Source organism: Elephas maximus, chromosome 13 (assembly GCF_024166365.1).
Source record: "Elephas maximus indicus isolate mEleMax1 chromosome 13, mEleMax1 primary haplotype, whole genome shotgun sequence".
Classification (NCBI taxonomy): domain Eukaryota; kingdom Metazoa; phylum Chordata; class Mammalia; order Proboscidea; family Elephantidae; genus Elephas; species Elephas maximus.
The window spans coordinates 29,662,314-29,683,153 of NC_064831.1; the positions used below are offsets into that span (position 1 = coordinate 29,662,314).

A 20,840-nucleotide genomic window follows, 5' to 3' on the forward strand; every position below is an offset into this window, starting at 1 on the left:
CACAAAAAAAGAATTACAGACCTATATCCCTCATGAACTTAGATGCAAAAATCCTCAACAAAATTCTAGCCAATAGAATTCAACAACACATCAAAATAATAATTCACCTTGACCAAGTGAGATTCATACCAGGTATGCAGGGATGGTTCAATATTAGAAAAAAAAGGTAATCCATCAAAAGACAAGAATCACATGATTTTAACAATTGATGCAGAAAAGGCATTTGACAAAGTTCAACACCCATTCATGATAACTCTCAGCAAAATAGGAATATAAGGAAAATTCCTAAACATTATAAACGGCATTTATACAAAGCCAACGGCCAACATCATCCTAAATGGAGAGAGTCTAAAAGCAGACGAGGACGCCCTTTATCACCACTCTTTTTCAACATTGTGCTGGAGGTCCTAGCCAGAGCAATTAGGCTAGATAAAGAAATAAAGGGCATCCAGATTGGTAAGGAAGAAGTGAAAATATCTCTGTTTGCAGATGACATGATCTTAAACACAGAATACCCTAAAGAATCCTCAAGAAAACTACTGAAACTAATAGAACAGTTCAGCAGAGTGTCAGGATACAAGATAAACATACAAAAATCAGCTGGATTCCTCTACGCCAACAAAAAGAACATCAAAGAGAAAATCACCAATCAGTACCATTTACAGTAGCCCACAAGAAGATAAAATACTTAGGAATAAATCTTACCAGACACTACTGCAAAAAACCAAAAGAGTCCTACATAAGTGAAAAAACATACCTTGCTCATGGATAGGAAGACTTTGCATTGTAAAAATGTCAACCCTACGAAAAGCGACCTATAGATACAATGCAATTCCGATCCAAATTCCAACGTCATTTTTTAATGAAATGGAGAAACAAATCACCAACATCATATGGAAGGGAAAGAGGCCCCGGATAAGTAAAGCATTACTGAAAAAGAAGAGCAAAGTGGGAGACTTCACTCTACCTGATTTTAGAACCTATTATACTGCCACAGTAGTCAAAACAGCCTGGTACTGGTACAACAACAGGCACATAGACCAATGGAACAGAACTGAGAATCCAGACATAAATCCATTCACAGATGAGCAGCTGATATTTGACAAAGGCCCAAAGTCTCTTAAATGGGGAAAAGACAGTCTTTTTTACAAATGGTGCTGGTATAACTGGATATCCATCTGTAAAAAAATGACAGAAGACCCATACCTCACATCATGCACAAAAACCAACTCAAAATGGATCAAAGACCTAAATATAAAATCTAAAACAATAAAGATCATGGAAGAAAAAATAGAGACAATGCTAGGAGCCCTAATACATGGCATAAACAGTATACAGAACATTAGTAACAATGCAGAAGAGAAACCAGATAACTGGGAGCTCCTAAAAATCAAACACCTATGTTCATCCAAAGACTTCACCAAAAGAGTAATAAAAGGATTCCTACAGACTGGGAAAAAGTTTTTAGCTATGACATTTCTGATCAGCATCTGATCTCTAAAATCTACATGATACTGCAAAAACTCAACTACAAAAAGACAAATAACCCAATTAAAAATGGGCAAAGGATATGAACAGGCACTTCACCAAAGAAGACATTCGGGTAGCTAACAGATACATGAGGAAATGCTCATGATCATTAGCCATTAGAGAAATGCAAATGAAAACTACAAAGAGATTCCATCTCACTCCAACAAGGCTGGCATTAATCCAAAAACACAAAATAATAAATGTTGGAGAGATTGTGGAGAGACTGGAACACTTACACACTGCTGGTGGGAATGTAAAATGGTAGAACCATTTTGGAAATTGATTTGGCGTTTCCTTAAAAACTAGAAATAGAACTACCATACACTCCAGCAATCCCACTCCTTGGACTACATCCTAGAAAATAAGAGCCTTTACACGAACAGATACATTCACACCCATGTTCACTGCAGCACTGTTACAATAGCAAAAAGATGGAAGTAACCAAGGTGCCCATCAACGGATGAATGGATAAATAAATTATGTTATATTCACACAATGGTATAATACCCAATGATAAAGAACAATGATGAATCTGAGAAATATTCCATAACATGGAGGAATTTGGAAGGCATTATGCTGAGTGAAATTAGTTGCAAAAGGACAAATATTTGTAAGAACTTGAGAAATAGTTTAAACAGAGAAGAAAATATTCTTTGATGGTTATGAGAGGTGCTAGGGAAGGAGGGAGGGAGAGGGGTTTTCACTAATTAGATAGTAGATAAGAACTATTTTAGATGCCAACTATGTTGGCATCTCCTGTCTCTAGAGGAGATGACAGGGCAGAGGGGGTCAGAAGCTGGCCGAGTGGACACAAGAAGAGAGAGTGGAGGGAGGGAGTGTGCTGTCTCACTAGGGGGAGAGCAATAAGGGGTATATAGCAAGGTGTGTATAAATTTTTGTATGAAAGACTGACTTGATTTGTAAATTTTCACTTAAAGTACAATAAAAATTAAAAAAATTTTTTCTACTCTGAACAGATTCCAGTAACAGCTGTAATTTTTGAAGAACAGCACTTATTACTGCCTATGCAAATTAACAATAGCAAAATTCTAAACCAACATAGAACCAAGTTTTGAAAACTGAGATTATTTCCTTTTACAGATAATTTGCTTTTGAAAATTAGAATTATTCAACTCAAACCTTGCTGCTGAGCTTCATCATTGGGCCACTCCAGGTAGGTCTTGGTGTTCATGATCTTCCGTAGTTTACAGAACCTCTGGGGAATGGTTTTCTTCTCAATGGGCTCCAGAGGAATGAGGATGGCACCATTATTGTTCCCATCAAAGAAACAAAAATGAGTGATATTCAGTTCAAACTTGAACCACTCTACAGAGTTTTCAGAAAACATAAAGGCAGTTTTGTGACTCTTCTTAATGGAGTCAGTGATATTGTCAATAATCCACTTGCCACTTGTGAAGACACAACTTAAAGGCGGGGGGGAGCTCCAAGTTCTCCAGCTCCTGGACCATAAGGTTCTCCACCCAGTAGGAATCCCTTTCACTATAAGAAATAAAGGTGTCATAACAGAAGTCCCTGTTGGGTGCTTTTCTTGGGCTTCCTTTCGGCCTAGAGCCAGGCCCACACCATTTTCATGTACCACAGCCCATGGGGAAACCCTGGTGGTGTAGTGGTTAAGTGCTACAGCTGCTAACCAAAGGGTTGGCAGTTCAAATCCGTCAGGCGCTCCTTAGAAACTCTATGGGGCAGTTCTACTCTGTCCTATAGGGTCGCTATGAGTCGGAATCGACTCGACAGCAGTGGGTTTTTTTTTTTTTTTTTACATCCCATGGAAACAGTGGCTCAGAGTCCCCATGAGCAGGATAAGCAGAAGAAGGGCACAGCACGCGGCAGACACCAGGGCTGCCCTGTGGCACTCAGCAGCCAAGAGGCATGTGTCCTGAACTCGCTAGCCCTGCATGTGGGATGGAGAGTCACAAAAGTAGTTTTCTGGCCAGTTGACCAAGACCTTGGTCAGTGCTTCCTGCTTCTGAGTGAAGATGGAAATTCACAGGAGCAAAGTAGTGAGTTTCTGAGAAGAATCAAGCTGCTCTTAAAAAAAAAAAAAAAGGTTATTATAATATTTTTCTTACTCTCAACGTCATTACTGTGGGTGAAAAGGTGGAATCCGGCAGGTTCTTCAACATATCTAGAAATGTAAAGTTTTTTTAGTTGTGACAAAATTAAAGATTATATTGATAATGAGTCAGAATTGGCTACACACAATAGGTTTCTTGTTTTTATATTGCTAGTGTCTGGGGAACACTTCGGGTAAAACTGTATTTCTGTTGGATAAATTCAAATATGTCACATTTTCTGGCCCCTAAAGAACCAGGCATATACTAACCAACATCAAGGCTAGCCAGGGCTTTCTAGAGTAAGCAACATTTTCTGAAGCTTGTGATGATTTTTGTCTTAAAATCAAGGTATATAGGGAATGCCAACCATTCTTATTAACTGAATGTTTCAGTTATCCTTCACTATCAAATTTTTGCTGAGATCTCAGTATCCTGGCGATTTTAAATGTGACTTTTAACTGTGAATATCTTTAGTTAATATAAAAGGAAAGACACATCTTTAAGGTATATCATCATGGAAAATTTCCATAGCTATATTCTGTGTTTATTATAATTTCCATTGGGCCTGGTCTGTTAATGGAATCTCAGCCATCCTATTTTCCATTTCCCTGAAGCACACATTCTTCCAGCTCAACCTCCAACATCTGATTTGTAAATCCTACTGTCTTATTAAGGAGCCCTGGTGATGCAACTGTTAAGCGCTGGGCTGCTGAACTAAAGGTTGACGGTTTGAACCTATCCAAAGGCCGTACAGGAGAAAGACTTGGAGATCTGCTTCTGTAAAGATTACAGCCAAAAAAAACCCTATCGGATAGTTCTACTCTGTCACATGGCGTCACCATGAGCCAGAATTGACTTGATGGCACCTAACAACAACATTGTTTTATTACTTCAACTTGTCTTAATGTTAGTTTTTTTTCACTATGGGCCTGTCTGTAAGGTTCTCTTCCTCTTATCTCATAGGAGGGGCAGTGTTTCTCACTTCCAAACATTTTTGGAAACTTGCAAGATCAATAAAAACCTCTCAAAGTAAGACTGCTTCATATGTCAACCCAGGTGACTGATCTTCTACGTTGAATTCAGCCTTCTTGGTTTATATCTCTGGGAATTAGAAACATCAATCTTAAGTTAACTCAGAACAGAAGGTCCAGAAAAGCCTTGTTTGTTTTTTGTTGTTGTAATTTAGAAAACTTATAATAATTTCAGGGATCTAAAATTTGAAAACAGAAAAAGATTCTTTGATGGACCATCGCCAAAGAAAAAGACCAAATCATGAGGATAATAAATGAGATAAGTTGTTGTAGGATTGGCCCAAATATGCAAGACTCTCATAGGCAAAGGAAATAATTTTCATCTGGTGCAAGAATTCTACTGGACTGCAGAAAAGGAGCTTCCAGCTTTACACACGTCTGCTGAACATAAATTTCACGAGGGCAGGGATTTTAGTCTTCTTTTTGCAATGAAGTGTCCCAAGCCTCCAGGACATATTAGGCACTCAATTAATATTTGTTGAGTGACTGATTGACATGCCTTTTAAGAGTATAGGTTAGCAAACAATAGTTAGCTTACTTAGTGAAGAATGTCTGCCCTGAGTATTCGGCCCTTTTCAAGAACTATCTAAGTATAGGGGATCGAATTGAGAACAGCAACTCAAAAGGTTAGAAAGGAAGCTTAAGGAGTAGAAAATTAGAACAAGTCCACGAGAGCCAAAGTTTGACCTTGAGTATTTCCCACTTGAATTTAGAGACCGTCTCAAGAACAGATCTGATGCGTTGAACACTAATGACAAAGACCAAACAAGTTGTGCAGTGACATCAAGGACATCATACATGAAGAAAGCAAAAGGTCATTAAAAAGACACAAAAGAAAGAAGAGACCAAAATGGGTGTCAGAAGAGACTCTGAAACTTACTCTTGAACATCCAGTAGCTAAAGCAAAAGAAAGAAATGATAAAGTAAAAGAGCTGAACAGAAGATTTCAAAGGGTGGCTGGAGAAGATAAAGTAAAGTATTATAATGAAATATGCAAAACCTGGAGATAGAAAATCAAAAGGGAAGAACATGCTTGGCATTTCTCAAGCTGAAAGAACTGAGGAAAAATTCAAGCCTCAAGTTGCAAGATTGAAGGATTCTATGGGGAAAATATTAAATGATGCAGGAAGCATCAAAAGAAGATGGAAGGAATACACAGAGTCACTATACCAAAAAGAATCGATCGACCTTCAAACATTTCAGGAGGTAGCATATGATCAAGAACCAATGATATTGAAGGAAGAAGTCCAAGCTGCACTGAAGGCATTGGCAAAAAACAAGGCTCCAGAAATTGATGGAATACCAGTGGAGATGTTTCAACAAACAGATGCAGCTCTGAAAGCACACACTCATCGATGCCAAGGAATTTGGAAGACAGCTACCTGGCCAGCTGACTGGAAAAAAAAAAACTGGAAGAGATCCATATTTATGCCTATTCCCAAGAAAGGTGATCCAACTGAATGCAGAAATTATCAAACAATATCATGAATATCACACGCAAGTAAAATTTTGCTGAAGATCATTCAAAAGCAGCTGCAGCCGTATATTCACAGGTTACGGTCAGAAATTCAGGCCGTAATCAGAAGAGGACGTGGAACCAGGGATATCATTGCTGATGGCGGATGGATCCTGGCTGAAAGCAGAGAATACCAGAAAGATGTTTATCTGTGTTTTATTGACTATGCAAAGGCATTCAGTGGTGTGGATCATAACAAATTATGAATAACATTGCAAAGAATGAGAATTCCGGAACACTTAGTTGTGCTCATGAGGAACCTGTACATGGATCAAGAGGCATTCGTTCGAACAGGACAAGGGGATACTGTGTGGTTTAAAGTCAGGAAAGGTGTGCATCAGGGTTGTATTCTTCCACCGTACGTATTCAATCTGTATGGTGGGCAAATAATCCAAGAAACTGGACTATGTGAAGAACAACGAAGCATCAAGATTGGAGGAAGACTCATTAACAGCCTGTGTTATGCAGATGACACAACCTCGCTTGCTGAAAAGGTGAAGAGGACTTGAAGCACTTACTGACGAAGATAATAGATCACAGCCTTTAGTATGGATTGCACCTCAGCATTAAGAAAACAAAAATCCTCACAACTGGACCAATAAGAAATATCATGATAAACGGAGAAAAGATTGAAGTTGTCAAGGATTCCACTTTACTTGGATCCACAATCAACACCCATGGAAGCAGCGGTCAAGAAATCAAAAAACACATTGCGTTGGGCAAATCTGCTGCAAAAGACCTCTTTAAAGTTTTAAAAAGCAAAGAGGTCACCTTAAGATTAACGTGCACCTGACCCAAGCCACAATGTTTTCAGTTGCCTCATATGCATGGGAAACCTGGATGATGAATAAGGAAGACTGAAGAAGAATTGATGTCTTTGAATTTGTGGTTGTTGGCAAAGAATAATGAATCCATGGGCTGCCGAAAGAATGGACAAATCTGTCTTGGAAGAATTACAACCAGAATGCTCCTTGGAAGCAAGGATGGTGATACTATGTCTCACATACTTCGGACATGTTATCAGAAAGGATCAGTCCCTGGAGAAGGACATCATGCTTGGTAAACTAAAGGGTCAGCAAAAAAGAGGAAAACCCTCAAAGAGATGGATTGACACAGTGGCTGCAACAATGGGCTTAAGGATAACAATGATTGTGAGGATGGCTTAGAACCGGGCAGTGTTTCCTTCTACTGTACACAGGATTGCTTTGAGTCAGAACCGACTTGATGGCACCTAACATGACAATGAAGGGGTCAGTGAGTTTATGTTAATGGTGGAGGAATAACTGGGAAAATGAGGGTGAGAAGAGCTGCTCAACTTGAAGAATATAGTCAATGTCACTGAATTATACATGTAGAAATTGTTGAATTGGTGTATTTTTTAAAAAATTTTATTGTGCTTTAAGTGAAAGTTTACAAATCAAGTCAGTCTCTCATACAAAAATTTATATACACCTTGCTACCCGTTGCCGTCAAGTCGATTCCGACTCATAGAGGCCTACGGGCCTTGCTATATACTCCTAATTGCTCTCCCCACAATGAGACAGCACACTCCTTCCCTCCACTCTCCATTTTCTAGTCCATTCAGTCAGCTTCCGGCCCCCTATGCCCTCTCATCTCCCCTCCAGACAGGAGAGAAACACAGTCTTATGTGTCTACTTGATCCATGAAGCTTATTCTTCACTAGTACCATTTTCTTTCCCATAGTCCGGTCCAATCCATGTCTGAAGAGTTGGCCCTGGGAATGGTTCCTGTCTTGGGCTAACAGAAGGTCTGGGGACCATGACCTCTGGGGTCCTTCTAGTCTCAGTCAGACCATTAAGTCTGGTCTTTTTACGGGAATTTGGGGTCTGCATCCCACTGCTTTCCCGCTTCCTCAGGGGTTCTCTGTTGTGTTCCCTGTCAGGGCAGTCATCGGTTGTAGCCAGGCAGCATCTAGTCCTTCTGGTCTCAGGCTGGTGTTGTCTCTGGTTTATGTGGTATTTTCTGTCTCTTAAGCTCATAATTACCTTGTGTCTTTGGTGTTCTTTGTTCTCCTTTGCTCCAGGTGGGTTGAGACCAGTTGATGCATCTTAGATGGCTGCTTGCTAGCGTTTAAGACCACAGAAGCCACTCTCCAAAGTGCGATGCAGAATGTTTTCTTAATAGATTTTATTATGCCAATTGACTTAGATGTCCCCTGAAAACATGGTCCTCAAACCCCCGCCCCTGCTATGCTGGCCTTCGAAGCATTCGGTTTGTTCAGGAAGCTTCTTTGCTTTTGGTTTAGTCCAGTTGTGCTAACCTCGCCTGTATTGTGTGTTGTCTTTCCCTTCACCTAAAGTAGTTCTTATCTATCTAATTAGTGAGTACACCTCTCCCACCCTCTCCCTCCCTCCTCCCTTGAGACCATCAAAGAGTATTTTCTTCTTTGTTTAAACTATTTCTCCAGTCCTTACAATAGTGGTCTTATACAGTATTTGTCCTTTTGCAACTGACTAATTTCACTCATCATAATGCTTCCAGGTTTCTCCATGTTATGAAATGTTTCATGAATTCATTATTCTTTATTGACGGGTAGTATTCCATTGTGTGAATATACCATAATCTATTTATCCATTCATCCATTGATGAGCACCTTTGCTGCTTCCATCTTTTTGCTATTGTAAACAGTGCTGCAGTGAACATGGGTGTGCATGTATCTGTTCGTGTAAAGGCTCTTATTTCTCTAGGATATAGTCCAAGGAGTGGGATTGCTGGATCGTATGGCAGTTCTATTTCTAGTTTTTTAAGGAAACGCCAAATAGATTTCCAAAACGGTTCTACCATTTTACATTCCAACCAGCAATGTATAGATGTTCCAGTCTCTCCACAACCTCTCCAACATTTATTATTTTGTGTTTTTGGATTAATGCCAGCCTTGTTGGAGTGAGATGGATTCTCATTGTAGTTTTGATTTGCATTTCTCTAATGGCTAATGATCATGAGCATTTCCTCATGTATCTGTTAGCTACCCGAATGTCTTCTTTGGTGAAGTGCCTGTTCATATCTTTTGCCCATTTTTAATTGGGTTATTTGTCTTTTTGTAGTTGAGTTTTTGCAGTATCATGTAGATTTTAGAGATCAGGCACTGATCGGAAATGTCATAACTAAAAACTTTTTCTCAGTCTATAGGTAATCTTTTCACTCTTTCGGTGAAGTCCTTGGATGAGCTAAGTGTTTGATTTTTAGGAGCTCCCAGTTATCTGGTTTCTCTTCTGCATTGTTACTAATGTTTTGTATACTGTTTATGCCATGGTCTTTATCATTAGATTTTATATTTAGGTCTTTGATCCATTTTGAGTTGGTTTTTGTGCATGATGTGAGGTATGGGTCTTGTTTCATTTTTTTGCAGATGGATATCCAGTTATACCAGCACCATTTGCAAAAAAGACTTTCTTTTCCCCATTTAACAGACTTTGGGCCTTTGTCAAATATCAGCTGCTCATCTGTGAATGGATTTATGTCTGGATTCTCAATTTTGTTCCATTGGTCTATGTATCTGTTGTTGTACCAGTACCAGGCTGTTTTGACTACTGTGGCAGTATAATAGGTTCTAAAATCAGGTAGAGTGAGGCCTCCCACTTTGTTCTTCTTTTCAGTAATGTTTTACTTATCCGGGGCCTCTTTCCCTTCCATACGATGTTGGTGATTTGTTTCTCCATCTCATTAAAAAATGCAGTTGGAATTTAGATCGGAATTGCATTGTATCTATAGATAGCTCTTGGCAGAGTAGACATTTTTACAATGTTAAATCTTCTTATGCATGAGCAAGGTATGTTTTTCCACTTATGCAGGTCTCTTTTGGTTTCTTGCAGTAGCGTCTTGTAGTTTTGTTTGTATAGGTATTTTACATCTCTGGTAAGATTTATTCCTAAGTAATTTATCTTCTTGGGAACTACTGTAAATGGTATTGATTTGGTGATTTCCTCTTTGATGTTCTTTTTGTTGGTGTAGAGGAATCCAGCTGATTTTTGTATGTCTATCTTGTATCCTGATACTGTGCTGAACTCTTCTGTTAGTGTCAGTAGCTTCCTTGAGTATTCTTTAGGGTTTTCTGTGTATAGGATCACGTCATCTGCAAATAGAGATACTTTTACTTCTTCCTTAGAATTGGTGTATGTTTCACTGTGTATATTTTCCAACAACAACAAATAAATTATTAAACAAAAATTGATTAGTCTTGGAGGAAGAGAGTGTAAACATCTGAAATGGCCCTTACAGGCGAGGCGGCGAGTTGCAAAGGAGAGAAGCCTGATCATTGGCTTCTTGTGCTGGCTGACTTCCTACCCCCACCACACAGCAACTCACTGTGTTTAAACATGGAAATGCAGAGATATAGTGCATTATTTTAACCATACAGTCAAACAAAACCATGAGTGACTGGTATCATTTTAATATTCATAATGGTTGTATGACCTCATCAGGTAAGAAGACTATAAAGGCAGAATTTGATCAAACACAAGTCATTTGAAACATCTTGGAAAAGACATTTTAATATCTTAAGAGCCAAATAACTGCTAAATCCAACCATGTGATGTGGCAGTCAGGGTAGGGGTTGTTGACTTCTATAAGTAAATGCAAAAATTAGTGCATGATATGACTCAAAGTCAGGGACGTGAGTTATGTGACCACTGCTTCCTTTAGAGTAAATCCCTGTTGTAATCTATAACTAGGGTTCAGTGTGTGCCAGTCAGAGTCACAGACAAGAATATTGCCGGCTTGAGAGTGAAGAAAACCAAAGACACAAGGGAAAGAGTAGTCCATATGACTGATAGACCAAAACTACCACAGTCTTCACCAGACTGAGTCCAGCACAACTAGATGGTGCCTGGCTACCACCACCAACTGCTCTGACAGGAATCACAATAGAGGGTCCCAGACAGGGCTAGAGAAAAAGACTGAACAAAATTCTCACTCACAAAAAAAGACCAGACTTACCAGCCTGACAGAGACTGGAGAAACCCTGAGAGTATGGCCCCCGGACACCCTTTTAGCTCAGTAATAAAGTCACCCCTGAGGTTCACCCTTCAGCCAAAGATTAGACAGGCCCATAAAACAAAACGAGACTAAGTGGGCACACCAGCCCAGGGTCAGGGATGAGAAGGCAGGAGGGGACAGAAAAGCTGGTAATGGAGAACCCAAGGTCAAGAAGGAGAGAATGTTGACATGTTGTGGGGTTGGCAACCAATGTTGCCAACTAGTTTGAAATGAGAAACTAGTTTGCTTTTTGAACCTTCATCTAAAGTGCAATAAAAAGAAAAATAATAATAATACTGCCAGCTTCTTGGTCAATATCTCTGACCAACTATCTGAGAAATCTCCAAATTATTTGAGATGATGTAATGGTTTTCTACCCATGGAAGTATCTCTCAGTGCCTGGAAAGTTGTCTTTTTTGCAATTGTACAGCTCAAAAAAGTTTTTTGATACAACCCCTAAAAGATTTATAGTTAATACTTGTATCAGTTTTTTTAAAGAAACCATGAATACTTGTTATTTTTCAAGATTTGTCACACTTAAAAGAATGTGACTTAGAGTAAATGTCAGGCTTGTAATTCCAATTTAAAATGTGTGTATAGTTTATATTTTTTAAGTTGAAATTTTTCTTTGTAGAAGCATGCCTTGAAATATTTATCTTTCCCAGAAAAAAACCCAGTGCCCTCGACTTATACATGGAAAAATTTATTCAATGAGAATGTGACCAACTATTTAAATAATAAAAAAGCTGAGTTTTTTTTTATAGTATATGTGTGTATATGTACCCTTTTTGCTGCCAGTTTGCTTTGTATGAATGTTGCCCAAATGCATTGCACAGTTCAAGTAAGACTGCTTCCTACAAGAATCTTAAGCCAAAACAAACTTTCCCAGAAACAATGTCATTTACTGTTTTAAGTTCAAGAAGGAAGTTAAATGATGATGGAAGAATGACTTAAGTATAGAATAGCACTCAAATACCAGCTGATTTTCCTTCCTGGTTAAATGAAATTATACATATAATGTGCTTTAACAGCATGCTTAGTACATAGAAGGAGCTTAATAATTGTTATTATCATCATCATCATCCCTGGCCTGCATCCTAGTGAGAAATCTTCATTGCAGCTTTTCAGTTATTTCTTGCATGATACTAAAGTATAGGATCTTAAAAATACGCTATACTGGTGTTTAAGGACTCAATATAAATCACTGTCATAAATCAGCCTCTGGATTGACTCAGGGCAGCCATTAACTGTGGCCCACATCCCAGATTCCCAGGGCTCAGCCCAACTCAGTCAAGCCCATCCTCCACAGCATTGTGGGAGCACTATAGCATGACTCTTAAGGGCAGGTGCTTTGCAATCAGACAGAATCAGGTTCAAATCTTTGATCTTCCAGATATTAGCTTTATGACTGAGCAGATCACAAGACTCAGGTTTCATATCTGTCAGATGGAGATGATAATTCTTATCCAGAGTACAGTGCCCAGAGTCTGGTAAATGCTCGGTTATTAATAATAACCTCATGTGAGAAAGGCCCTAGGATTTAAACTTCATATTAAGAAAGACTCTAGGATTTAAATTACAGGAACTTAGTTCTACCTCTAGTTTGCTGTTGGATCAGCCAGTCTAATCAAATTGTTGTTGAATCAGGCCGCAAAGAATGGGAACATTTGTCCTGGGGGAAAAGGAATGTAAGACAGTCACTTGCTCTGCTCACAGTCACCCTTTCATTTCCTGAGCAAGCTTCCCCCACCCCCATAGAATCTGTCAAGATTAGTGATGGGATCACCAAGCAACTAGGGAACAGCAGAATATCACCACACCAACCTTGAGTATGCCAAGGGTACAATGGGATCTTAGTCCTACCTTAACCTCTCATTTTGTCAAACTGTGTAGACTAGTTTTTAGGATATTAGGATGCTGTCTTAGTTATCTAGTGCTGCCGTAACAGAAATACCACAACTGGATGGCATACCAAAGAGAAATTTATCTTCTCACAGCCTAGGAGGCTAGATGTCCGAATTCAGGTTGCCAGTTCCAGGGGAAGGATTTCTCTTTCTGTCGACTCTGGGGAAAGGTTCTTATCTTCAATATTCCTCAATCAAGGAACTTCACAGCACAGGGACCACAGGTCCAAAGGACACGCTATTCTCCTAGCTCTTATTTCTTGGTGGTATCAAGTCCCCCCCCATCTCTCTGCTCACTTCTCACCTTTATATCTCAAAAGAGATTGACTTAAGACAAAATCCAATCTTGTAGATTAAGTGCTGCCTCATTAACATAACTGACTCTAATCTTGCTTCATTAACATCATAAAGGTAGGATTTACAACACATAGGAAAATCACATCAGATGACAAAATGGTGGACAATCATACAATATTGGGAATTGTGGCTGAGCCAAATTGATACACATTTTTGGAGGACACAATTCAGTCCATAATGGATACCATAGTTCTTGTTTTTTGTGAGAAGTAATATTTCAAAGTGATTTATAAACATTTCTAACAACATGAAAGTAAAACAGAGAGGTGGTGCAGTGCAGCGTTTACAAATAGAGACTCTGGGCCTTTGCTAACTGTATGATCTTGACGAAGTAACTCATCATCTCTGTAACATGAACTTCTTAGGGTTTGTTGTGAAAACTAGGAAATGTACAAGGTGGAAAGAACTTAAACAGTGCCTGGCACATCTAAGTGCTAGATATGAGTTGGTTTGTAAGTAAAGCCCAATGAACAAATGTACTTATTTTGTGGAGAAACAAAATCTGTTGATATAAGTGATAAAACATTAAACCAAAAAAACAGTTGCTGTAAAGTCAGTTTCAACTCATGGTGACCCCATGTGTTACAGAGTACAACTGTGCTCCATAGGGTTGTCATTGGCTGATTTTTCAGAAGTAGATTGCCAGGTCTTTCTTCCAAGGTATCTCTGGATGAACTCAAATCTCTACCCTTTCAGTTAGTAACCAAACACACTAACCTTTGCACTTCCTATATATATAGTAATAGCTTGACAAAAGTATTTTATGAGAGTGAATGAAAAGTGAAAGAGGAATTGTAGGTCAATGAACATAAGGAAGTTTTAGACACATGAAATCGTAGGACTTCAAAGCTGTGTTGGCACAGAATAAAAATTCTGACAGAAAATTAAGCAATGTGAAGACAATGCAGACATCTGGAGAGATTTTTTTCCCCACTTTCCTCAAAACCATTTTTTCTAAGATCTTAAGCTAATTCTTAAGGAAAATTTCCAGATAACAATTGCCTGTCAAAAAATCAGTTCCCAAATCTGTCTTATCTCTAGCTGATTATGGGCATAGCTCGAAGAGGAAGGAAAGACCTTACCTCCTGATTCTCTAGGGAAGCAAAACCAGTGAAGAGTATATGTGTATGTGTGTGTGTGTGTGTATATATATATATATATTTAAAAAGCCAAACCCATTGCCATCAAGTTGATTCCAACCCATAGCAACCCTATAGGACAGAATAGAACTACCCCATTGAGTTTCCAAGGAGCATCTGGTGGATTTGAACTGCCGACCTTTTGATTAGCAGATGTAGCACTTAACGACTATGCCACCAGAGTTTCCATAGATATATATAGAGAGACTTATTTCAAGGAAATGGCTCAACCAGTTGCAGAGGCTGGTAAGGTCAAGTGCATGCATCAGGCTTCAGGCTAGAGCCTTCTCCTGACTCACGTAGCTACAGGGGCTGACAAATCCAAGAGCAGCAAGTCAGACAGCAGGCCAATGGCTTACAGGCTACAAAGGCCGATGAATCCCAAGATGGGCAGGTAAGCTGCTAGCTCAAGTTCAAGGACCAGATGAGCCAGATACAGGATCTGGAGTGAGATCCCTGCTGGAACATCTATTTATATAGTGGAGGCAGGCCACATGCTAGGAAAACTTCCCTTACATCTGACCAGGGCAGTGACCTGAGTAAGGGTGTTGCATCCCACCCTAATTCTCTTTAACATAACCTAATCTTGCCTCATTAACCATAGGCAGAGATTAGGATTTACAACACATAGGAAAACTACATCAGATGACAAAATGAAGGACAGTTACACAATACTGGGAATCATGGCCTAGCCAAGTAGACTCACATTTTGGGGGGACACAATTCAATCCGTAACTTTCCACCCTTTGGCTCCCCAAAATTCATTTCCTTCCCACATGTAAAACACATTCACCCCATCATAGCATAGAAAAAGTCTTAAATCAACTCTAAGTCCAGATTCCATCCTGAGGCAAAATTCCTCTTCATCTGCTTCCAAAGTACAATAGTGGAACAGCCACAAACTAGACACTTTCATTACAAATGGGAGAAATTGGAGGGGAAGAAGGGATAGCAGGAACCAAACAAGTCAGCAGAACACATTACAGTAGCCTTCAAGGCTTGAAAATAATCCTCTGTTCTCTGAGACCATTTAGGCAATGGCCCTGCCCTCCAGACTTTGGGTGTTGGCCGTACTCTCCAGTTTTTGGGTGGAGGCCCCTTGGCCCTAGGCATCAGCTCTGCCCTCCATGCCCACTGGGACAGCAGGTCTGCTCCCTTGGATTTAGGCAGCTCCCATTCTCCTAGACTGTCTGAGTGGCAAACCTACACAGTCAGCCCCAGAAGTTCCCGTTCTTCTGCCACAATGGCATGGCAGTCCCTCTCCCTCAGCTTTGGGCAGAAGATCTGGCCCTGTCCCACTGGCAGTCATGAAAGGCAGCCTCTGGAACCGAGTCGGGGAAGATCTGACCCTCTGAAGCCCAGGAGGCTGTGGCCCCACCCTTTGAGACCCAGCAGGCTGTGGTTCCACCCTTTGACCCCAAAGGTTGTGGCCCTACCCTTTGAGACTTAGGCAGTTCTGCTTCTTGTGTTTCTTGTCTCTTCAGCTTCTGCTTCCTGGTTCCTTGGCCTCTTGGCCAGTCAGGCTTCTGCCCTGCTCAGGAAAGTGTTCTATAGCTCTTTTGCTCTACCAATAAGTGCCTGGAAACACCCCACTCCACCAGTAAACCTTGGCCAGAAGACACTCAGCTCTCTTGCCCCATGGGCTTTCTTGCTGCATGGGTTAGCTCCCTTGCTGTCTCACACCAGTCTTCTGGTTCTGCTGCTGCCATTTCTCTACTACTGGTTCTCACCATCTGTACCATCTCCAATGTTACAGCTGTCCTCACTTCCTTCTGAAACTTTACCAAAATTGTCTTTGATGTCCATAACAGTCTCTACAAGACAATATAAGCTTTTACCATTAAAAAAAAAAAAAAAATTTTTTTTTTTTTTTTTTTTTACCATTAGGCACTTTAAAACTCTTCTAGCCTCTACTCATTACTCAATTCCAAAACCACTTCCATGTTATAGGTATCTGTTAGAGCAGCACCCCACTCTTGGTAAAAAATTCTGTCTTAGTAATCTACTGCTGCTATAACAGAAATACCACAAGTGAATGGCTTTAACAAACAAAAATTTATCCTTTCACAGTTTAGGAGGCCAGAAGTCCAAATTCAGGATGCCAGCTCCAGGGGAAGGCTTTCTGTCTGTGTCAGCTCTGGGGGAAGGTCCTTGTCATCAACCTTTCCCTGGTCTGGGAGCTTCTTAGCACAGAGACCCAGGGAACAAACCACACGCTCTGTTCTCAGCACTTCTTTCTTGGTGGTATAAGGTCCCTGTCCTGTGCTCACTTCTCTCTCCTTTATCTCTTGTAAGATAAAAGGTGATGTAGGCCACATCCCAGAGAAACTCTCCTTACACCTGACCAGGGCTGTGACGTTAGTAAGCGTGTCGCATCCTACCCTCATCATCTTTAACATAACCTAATCTTGCCTCATTAACCACAGGCAGAGATTAGGGTTTATAACACATAGTACAATTAGATCACAAAATGGAGGACAATCACACAATACTGGGAATCATGGCCTTGCCAAGTTGACACATATTTTGGGAGGACACAATTCAATCCATGACACTCCCTTCCAACTGATTGGCTGCTCATAGCATATCTCCTCATGGAGTTGATTGCATCATTACATAACTGCCAAACTACATTTTAACTGCCAAACCACTGGGAATCATGGCCCAGCCAAGTTGACACACAACTTTAACCATCACACTGATGTGGACCAAATAGAAAATTACTGATCCTCTCTGTAGTCTTACTCTTGAAGAGACAGACATTATCAAGAAAGAGTTATTCCTTGAGGGGCCTGGAAGGGACTAACTGGCCAAAAATTTTCTATGGAAGTTGTACCACAAAAAATGTTCATTTAGATTTAATAAGTTTTTTTTTTTTTTTTTTTATAAAAAGACAAGTATACTAAGGAATGTAAATATTATTGGGCTTTCAGTTGTTCATACTTTCATATGAATTAGGTCAATCATACTATTTTCTTCTGAACAGCTAGGTGAGCTCAGTTGCCCTCAGGAAATGACAGTGTTGATCTCATGAGTGGAGAAGTTTTGGAGCAGAGGATATTGCCTTGTGCAGGTTCACATAGGACAGTGAAGGAAAAAGTATTTGGGAAGAAGGATGATCCCCTCAGACATAGAGAATACAGAGTTCTGGGAAAGAGCGGAGCTGGAGAAAGAGGGGAGGGGAGGAACCCACTTAATGAAAGCTTCATTTGTAGAGCAGCTTTGCCTCAGACAACCCTCTTCTTGTAAAGCACTGTACTTTGGAGTCAGGTTTCATGTGAGCTTTATCCTAGCTTTAAGTCAGATTGTTAGAAAACTTCCTGAACTCCTTTATTTTTTTAAACAAGCTATTGAGGCATAATCAGCACTAAATCAAGATGAAATTACACACAATGAGCATCAATATCAGTTATACTTATCACAAATATACATAAAGGCAATTTCTAGGTATAAAGTGGTGTCAATTTAAACTACATATCCGTTTTGTTCTGTTATACATAGGTCACTATGGCCAAGCCGACTCAACAGCATCTAACAACATTTATATATCAGGTATGAATTTCATAATTACAATCACGGGGGTGTACACAAATATCACTTTCCTTGTCCCTGCCTAATTGAAACTTGCTTAACTTTTAAACTTTCTTTTCTGAGTAATAACTTGCCAAACCAAGGTAGCTTAGTTACTTACTGTTTCTTTTGCGTAATACTTGCTCCCATTCAAGGTAATCCTCCCCTCCCTCCCCCAGGAGTGATCTAAGTTGGGAAGAGAAAAGGGGAGCTTCCATGTGGTACAGGCATAGGTCTGGAAGGGCATCTGCTGGAGCCCAGAGAGTGATAATGCTCCTCAACATTATTCTTTAAGTCTTTGAGTGTGTGGTTACTTTTTTTTTCTTCAATTTTTTGATGTGTTTAATAGTTTGATTTATCTTTTTTTTTTTTTTTTTACTGTGCTTTAGGTGAAAGTTTACAGAGCACATTAGTTTCTCATTAAACAGTTAATACACAAATTGTTTTGTGACATTGGTTGCCAGCCCCACCATGTGTCAACGCTCTCGCCTTCTCTACCCCGGGTTCCGTGTTTCCATTTGTCCAGTTTTCCTGTCCCTTTCTGCCTTCTCATCTTCGCTTTTGAGCTGGTGAGCTCATTAGTCTCTTATTCATGATTGAAATACTAAGCACACTCCTCACGTGTGTTTTTGTTGGCCCTATAAAGAAAACCCATTGCTGTCGATCCAACTCATAGTGACCCTATAGGACAGAGTAGAACTGCCCCATGGAGTTTCCAAGGAGCGCCTGGTGGATTCAAACTGCCGACCCTTTGGTTAGCAGCTTTAGCTCTTAACCACTATACCACCAGGGTTTCTGTTGGCCCTATAAAAAATAGAGCTGTCTAATCTTTGGTTGAAGGGTAAACCTCAGGGGTGACTTCACTACTGAGTTAAAAGGGTGTCCGGGGGCCATACTCTCAGGGTTCCTCCAGTCTCTGCCAGACCAGCAAGCCTGCTTTTTGTGTGTGTGTGTGTGAATTTGAATTTTGTTCTACATTTTTCTCCTGCTGTGTTTGGGACCCTGTATTCCAATCTTTGCCAGAGCAGTTGGTGGTGGTAACCGGGTACCATCTAGTTGTGCTTGGTTCAGTCTGGTGGAGGTTGTAATAGTTGCGGTCCATTAGTCCTTTGAACTAATATTTCCCGTGTGTCTTAGATTTTCTTCATTCTCCTTTACTCCAGCTGGAATAGGACCAGTAGAGGTATGTTAGATGGCCACTTGCTGGATTTTAAGACCCCAGACACTACTCACTACTGTCGGATGTAGAACATTTTCTTTATAGATTATGTTATGCCAATTGAGCTAGATGGCCCCCGAGACCATGGTCCCAGCCCTCAGCCCAGTAGCTCGGTCCCTCAGGGCATATGGATGTATCTGTTAAGCTTCTATGACTTTGCCCTATTTAAGTTGTGCTGGCTTCCCCAGTATTGTAGACTGTCTCACCCTTTATCAAAGTTACCACTTATCTGCTATCTAGTTAGTGTTTTCCCTCCCCTTCCTCCCCTCTCATAACCTTCAAAGATTGTTTCCTTCTGTGTGGAAACATTTTCGTGTGTTTTTATAATAGTGCTCCCATATAGTATTTGTCCTTTTGTGATTGACTTATTTCAGTCAGCATAATGCCCACCAGACTCATCCATGTTGTGAGATGTTTCAAAGAGCCGTCACTGTTCTTTATCACTGCATAGTATTCCGTTGTGTGTGAGTACCATAGTTTGTCCATTCATCTGTTGATGGGCACTTAGGTCGTTTCCATCTTTTTGCTATTGTGAATAATGCTGCAATGAACTTGGGTGTACATATGCCTATTCACGTGATGGCTCCTATTTCTCTAGTATATGTTGTTAGGAGTGGATTGCTGGATCCTCTGGTGTTTCTATTTCTAGCTTTTTAAGGAAGTGCCATATCATTTTCCCACCAGCAGTGTGTAATAGTTGCAATCTCCTCGCAACCTCTCCAACTTTTGTTATTTTCTGCTTTTATGATTCCTGCCAGTAATGTCGGGGTGAAATGGTTTCTCGTTGTAGTTTTGATTTGCATTTCTCTAATGACTGGTGATCACAAGCGTTTCCTCATGTGTCTATTAGTTGTCCGAATGTCTTCTTTTGTGAAGTGTCTGTTCATATCCTTTGCCCATTTTTTAATTGGGTTATTTGTCTTTTTATTGTAGACATATTGGATTTTCCTATAGATTTTAGAGATTAGACCTTTGTCAGATATGGCGTAGCCAAGTTTTTTTTCCCAGTCTATAGATTCTCTTTTTACTCTTTTGGTGAAGTCTTTTGATGAGTATAAGTGTTTAATTTTTAGAAGATCCCATTTATCTTGCTTAGCTCCCAGTGTTTGTGTATTGTTAGTTATGGTTTGTATTCTGTTTATGGCATGTATTAGGGACCCTACGTTGACCCTATTTTTTCTTCCATGATCTTTATAGTTTTTGATATAGCATTTATAGTTTTGATATAGTTTTGAATTAGTTTTTATGTATGGTGTGAGGTGTGGGTCTTGTTTCATTTTTTTACAGGTGGACATCCAGCTTTGCCAGCACCGTTTGTTAAAAAGACTATTTTTTTCCCCCGTTTAATGGACTTTGGGCTTTTGTCATAGATCAAGTGGTCATAGGTAGGTGGATTTACATCTGGGTTCTTGATTTGTTCCATTGGTCAATGTGTCTGTCATTGAACCAGTACCAGGCTGTTTTGACTACCATAGGTGTATAATAGGTTCTGAGGTCAGGTAGT

At 40.0% G+C, this 20,840-nt stretch overlaps 1 pseudogene; it reads right to left on the minus strand.

Annotated features, from left to right (window-relative positions):
- Positions 1-2,635: 2,635 nt before the first annotated feature.
- On the minus strand, positions 2,636-16,289 carry LOC126057323 (toll-like receptor 2; annotated as a pseudogene).
- Positions 16,290-20,840: the final 4,551 nt, after the last annotated feature.